Source organism: Nipponia nippon, unplaced genomic scaffold (assembly GCF_047370975.1).
Source record: "Nipponia nippon isolate SJK-2023a ecotype South Korea unplaced genomic scaffold, ASM4737097v1 scaffold_17, whole genome shotgun sequence".
NCBI lineage: Eukaryota > Metazoa > Chordata > Aves > Pelecaniformes > Threskiornithidae > Nipponia > Nipponia nippon.
In genome coordinates this window covers 12,485,176-12,491,175 of record NW_028262333.1, presented here as the reverse complement: position 1 = coordinate 12,491,175, position 6,000 = coordinate 12,485,176, and the positions used below count along the sequence as shown (strand labels likewise).

At 51.1% G+C, this 6,000-nt stretch overlaps 1 protein-coding gene across 3 annotated transcripts in view; it reads left to right on the top strand.

The window, feature by feature from the left end:
* Positions 1-789: 789 nt before the first annotated feature.
* RASGEF1C (RasGEF domain family member 1C) overlaps positions 790-6,000 on the top strand; it is a 74,986-nt gene continuing 69,775 nt past the window's right edge. For 2 of the 3 annotated variants that reach the window (XR_015703850.1, XM_087753724.1), the window contains exon 1: positions 790-969. The gene's annotated coding sequence lies outside the window, so the exon portion shown is untranslated. The remainder of the gene's footprint in view (positions 970-6,000) is intronic. The other variant, XM_087753723.1, reaches the window with a different exon arrangement.

Genomic DNA, 6,000 nt, shown 5'->3' with positions numbered 1-6,000 from the left:
CGAAGGAGTGGCGGAGGGGGTGCTAGTCCCGCGGGCCCAGCCAGGACGTTCTCTGTTGCCATCCTGAAGTGGTGCTGTGCTCCTGTTCGATAAGATGGCCCTTCCCCAACATTTGCGATAACCTTTCATCTGTATAACCAGGATGTTTTGTCCTCCCTTCCCACAGGTGGCCTGGTCATTTTGCTTTCTAAGGACGTGTACTTTAAGGAATAAGTAAATAAACGTTACCCCTTATTTTCGCCTGCTGCGAGCCAAAAGCTCCCATTGAAACCACAGGTCTCCCAACGCGGGGTTCATGGGAGCGGGGTCCTGGGCATGCGGGGCCTCCCCCGCAGCCGTGGGTCGGCAGGGCAGGGTCTGGCAGCGGTTCGGGCAGGAGGCCCCGGCTCTCCGCTGCCGCAGACGAGCCGGCACGGCAGCCGCGCGGAGGGATTTCGATCAGCACCACTGCCAAAGCCAATTATCAGGAAGAGGACGACCTAATTATATTAGGGAACATCTGTACTTCATTAAAAGCCCTCGCGGGGCGGATTCTCGCCCGGCTACGTTATGCACAGCCGCTTCCAGCCGCTCCTCGCCCCCCCTTCACCGCGCACGGCCGCCGGCGCCGCCGCCCCGGGCGCAGCCGGCCCCGCTCCGCCAGCTGCGCCGCCCCGGGCCGCGCCCGCCTCCGGGCCCCGCCGCCCCCCCGGCGGCTGCACCTGCCCCCGCGGCCGGGCCGCGCCTCCTGCCGCAGCCGGTCTCATCCCGGGTGCGGCGGGCAGGCGGCGCTCTGCGGCCGGGCTGCGCTGGGGCTCCGGGGCGGCGCGGCGCGGCGCGGTCTCCTCTTCCTCCTCCTCCTCCTCCTCCGCGGCGGCGGCGGCGGCGGGCAGATGCGGCGGATCCTGGGGCGGCTCTCGCCCGCAGCGGGCTCCGGTCCCCCCGCCGCCCCCATGGACGGCAGCGGGGGCAGCAGGCGCGCGTAGCTCGGTGAGTCCCGCCGCGGCCGGTCCCGTCCCCCTTCCCCGGCACCCTGCCCGCACCGCGCTGCCGCAGCCGGGGATGCTGCCTCCCTCTCCGGCGCTCCTCCGTCTCCCTCTTCCGCGTAAAAATCACGCCCACCCCCACCCGCGGCGCCCCACGCGTGTTGGCGGTGGGGGCCGGCTGGCGGCGGCGCCGGGGCTGGGCTGCAGGGACCGGCTCCCGCCCGGCGCTGCCACCTGCTCCCTGCGGCGCGGCTCCGGCTCCCTCCGGGGGCTGCGGGAGCGTCGCCTCTGCGGGCTGGTCGCTCCTGCCGGGATGGGGTTTGGGAGAGCGCTCCCTGGCCGTGTCGCGGCGAGCGTCCTGCCTGCCTCTCTGTTAGGAGTCCTGGGCTGGGGGGGTGGCAGCTGGACTCCCCAACATCTGTTTCAGGGTACGACTTCACCAATATCAATCTTAGAGTTATTTTCTTTCAGCTAAATTTAATTTAAACTGACTCAGCGGTTGCAAGAAGCTCAGGGAAAAATGTCAGTTTGAGGATTGTTTCCTTTACCTTGGGTTTAAAGACCTCTCTCTGTATATTCAGTAATGATTTCTTATTGTAAAATAATTTTGTTTTGCTTTATTTACTCCTGGAATTTAACAGTCCTCCAAGACAGGCAGGCTTGTTAGAGGCTGAAATAATCGGCTCCAAGGCAGAGGCAGTGCCCTTGATCGTAACAGGTGCAACGTGCATATTCTTATGAACAATGAAATGGGTTCAGCATTCAGGTTTATTTGTATGCTCTGCATTTCTGTGACTCTGAAGAAATTGTCATGCTATGTTATGTCAAAGATGCGCTTACAGCATGAACGTGTCCATAGTACCTTATTACCAGGACATGGGAGCAGCTGCACAGCCCCTGTCTGTCGGTGATGGCTTTAATAGCCAGGGTAGTCCTGGTGACACCGTATAGCTTGGGGTGTTCGGGTGGCTTGTGTGAGGACCCACGCTGTGCACTGATCCCTCAGTGATGCTCCGGCACAGCATGAAACACTGGGAGATGACGGGGGAAAAGAGAAGTGCAGAGGAGGAACCATTTGTGCTCGGACTGTATTCTCTGGACTTGATGCTCCTTTAACACAGTTCCCTGCCCCTGTGTTTTCCAAGTAGGGTGGTGGTGGCACATTTTGTGTTGTTACTGAAATCTAAAATACTGACACTTATATTCCACAGAAGAAATTTCCTCGGCAGGTATTTCATAGATAAAAAGATTGTCATTGTTTTAGTAGCTTTACGGGCTCCTTATTTAAGGCAAAAATCCAGAGTGACACCACATTGGTAATTGATTTAATGGGAGTTAGAGCTGTAGATCAGAAGGAAATTAGACTGGAATTTCATTATTGCTCTCAAGCCAATATAGCCCAAAAGGTGTATTCCAGCAGTCCTCACCCAGGTTCAGCTTCTGCTGGGGGATAACCTGCGCTCTGTGGTGCAGCCAACGGCACCTCCTGCCCAGAGGCGTCTCTGCCCTCCTCGGCACTGAAAGATGCACTTTGCTGGCACTCTGCTTTCCAGGACTCTTTAAATCTCACTTATTTTGTTAGGGATGGGAGGAGGAGTGGACTGCGCGTGTAGGATGGGGAAGGATGCCTGGGTAAAGCGGTGAGGACGGGGAGCACATTCATTTGTTACCCTCTGGTTCTTTGATTACAACAAAGAAATGGTAGAGCAAAGGAGGAGTCAAGGCTCTAGCCAAGGGAAAGTGCCTGGCAATGAAGTCTGTTAGAGCTGTTCTCCGGGGTGATGTTAGCAGGGGCACTGAATACAGCAAAGGCACAAGAGATGTCTAAAAGGTCTCAGGTTATTGTCAGAGATGCTCTGAGACAGCACAGGCTTGGAGTTACGCCTTGTAGCTTACCCCGTCATGAGAGACTGCTTCTTCCTCCAGGAAAATGGTGAGAAAGTCACCGTGGTGTCTTCTGGGGCATTCATTCATCTCCAGAGGGTTTCCCCAGTGGTGGGGTCTGCCAGCTCATGCTAATGAGCTGCAATAGCAGTGAACTTTGTGATGTTCTGTAGTACCTACAAACCTTGGGACAGCAAAGTGTCTTGCAAAGGAGGTGGAGAAACAAAACCAGCATTTCCACTGCTGCGTTAACTTCCCTTGGAGTTCTTACAGCCTCACCCGCGATGTAATTCCATCCCTTGTGGTTCTTGATTTACAGCAGGTGAAGATAGGAATATGCTTCTGCCTCCTCTGAGGCACGGTGTTTTGTATAGCTCTAATTCAGCCAACCAAGGAAGATAATTACCTTGTTAACCCTTTGTAAGGTGTGACTGATACAGCTCCCTCTGGTATAAGTTAAAAGTGGTGTGTACTGTTAAAATGCAGCACGCGTCTCAAAAAGCTGTTAGTTGAGGAGAAAACATTTCTATTATACCATCAAGTCAACTTCTTCTATTGATGTTCAGTTGAAAGGATTTAAAGTGTTGTTTAATCAAATTTGGGGACAATAATCTTAAAGGATTCTTTAAAAATCCTTAGAAATAATTAGCAGCCTTATTTAGTGTCTTGGATGATTGACGCTGGTGAGAGAGTGATTTGTCCTTTTCACATCACTGGCGAAGCGTGATGTTGCTGTGAGTAAGCTGGATAATGTTTATGGATCTGCTAAAGCAATGAAGCTCTGGATAGTGGTCCTTTAATTGCCCGAGGCTTTTCTTGCTATGCATGCTTGTTTAACAGAGTTTTGAAAATAATCTCTGGAAGCCAGTTATTTGTTTATGCTGCAGATGCTGATCTGGTCAGGGATATGTCCACGCTGCAGTCATGGATGTAGCTTGAAGCGCTCCGCTCTGCAGGAGCGTGCCTGTGACCATGTGGAGCTTGGTGCACCCCAGTGCTGCAGGGAGCTGCTCCTGCCATGCTGAGCTGGCCTGTGCAAAAGGGGCGCTGCATCCTCGCTCCAGTGACTTGCACCTGCAGGAAACGAGTCAAGGTGGAGTTGATGCAAGAGCAGAGACTTCTGGACACTCTGGCCAGTGAGTGTAGAAGACTGGTAGCCCCAAGCCATTAGCTAGTCCAGGAGTTTAGCAGGATGTAAATTGAGTTTGATGTTTCAGATAGCTGAGAGAGAGCAGCGTTTGCTTAAAATGAACAAGGCTTTAAGGGAGATCCAATGCCTTTTGCTCAGTATTGTTGCTCTGTGGTACAGAGCCCTAGATGCTTTCTAGGTGCTGCTGATGGCATATGGTGTCTGTAAGGACCGGGTGGCAGTGCCTGTCCTCTGAGAAAGACCTGTTCTCTCACAGTAGACAGTTTAAATGAAGGAATTAATGGTAGAAAATGAATTCGTAATCCTAAGTTTAAATCTGTGTGGTGAGTTCCTTAGTAAACTTCATTTTTTCTTCTTCTCATTTCCTTGCTCAAGGACTGCTCTGCCTGTGGAACAGTAGGTTCAAATGTTCTGGGATGCTTCTTTCTAATAGCATCGCATTCATTATGTTAAAAATGTTTTGTCTAAGCAAACTCACCCCGGACACTTCTCCCACCTGCAGGTTTCTTCAGGCATGCAGAAGCTTAGCAGGTGTGTAGCCAAGGCCTTTCTTTTGCTGGTCGAGAAATAACTAAATGTCCTAAATATAACTTCCAGGAATTTGTGTTTGTTTTGGAGCTCGGGAACACTTTTCTCTTTTACCCTCTTTATAGATTCAGAGGATTTAAGCATATGATTAACATTAAATATGTGAATATTCTCCCTGGACTCATTTTTTGGATCAAAGGCAGAGTGCTCAGTATGTTGAGAGGATGGAGCCCACAACCACTAAATGCAGGGAGCTGATCTGCTGCTACGCTTGTCTAAAAAGAGTATATGGTATGCGTACTTTGGATTTATGTCTGTCTGTGCCCCAAATCCCTCTGCTCGCTGCTGTCTTGATGTTCCTTATCTACAAAGTGCTTACAAGCATTAACAAACCTTTGTGATGCTGCTGTGCCATGTTGTTATCCCCATTTTCCAGAAGGAGATGCTGAGAGAGTTTGGTGATCTGCTGAGACCGCTGTGGGTTATGGATAAAGCTGGGCATTGAACTTGCAGCCTTTCATTCCCAGCCCTGTAAGGCAGGGGCAGCAGCACAGCTCTCTGGGGGTACTTGCTTAAATATTGCCATCTTTCACACCAGCAGAATGCTCCCCAGATTTCCATCCCAACACAAAGGCTTCTCATATCATCTTCTGGATCAGACTCCAATCCAAAATAAGGTCTGTCTGCAGGAGTGAGCAGTGGCCTGTCAAGGGAAAGAATCTTGGAGAAAATTTTGTATCCGTCCTGTCTCTCAGTCTTGCTGGAAGTTGCAAGGAGAGCTGCTGTCTCAAGACTTGTGTAACCCGAATGGTCACAGCTTAGAGAAAGAAGGATTTTTCCATTTTCTTTCCTGTGAGTGCAGTGATTCTTGATTTCTTGCTGATTTAAAAATACTCAGAACGTCTCTGCCAAGCAGAGAGCCTCAGTTGATGCATATAAATATAGACACACTAGGTGTGTATGCCTATGAGCTGGCAAATGAATCAGTTTGCAAATCTCATGTTTGTGTACTGTCACTTTTGGCTCTGAGTTGATTTTTTTTTTTTTCCTGCCTGGTTTTGTTTTGCTTCATTTCCTTAAGTTCAAAGAATTTCTCAAAAGAGAGTGAGCAAACTTCAAATGCAGAGGAACGTGCTTTGCACTGATCTTGCACGGCAGCGCAGAGGCGAGAGGCTGGTGCCTGCCCCGCTTGCTGCCCTGCCCTTCGTCAGTAAGGCCCCCCTGGAGCACTGTGGGATGCCGTGGTCCCGGGAAGCTGCAGTGGCCAGGCATGCTCATGCCAGGTCAAATAACCGTGACAAAGGCAAGCTTCCATGTGTTTTGAAATTTTCCTTTAGGAAATGTGATTTATCAAAATCCAATGTTTTGTGATACTTCAAGGCAAGTGACAAATTTGCGACACCTTGAGTTTCCCACAGATTAGCCATCTGGTGTACCTGTGCATACAAACATGCGTAAGGGACAGACAAGCCC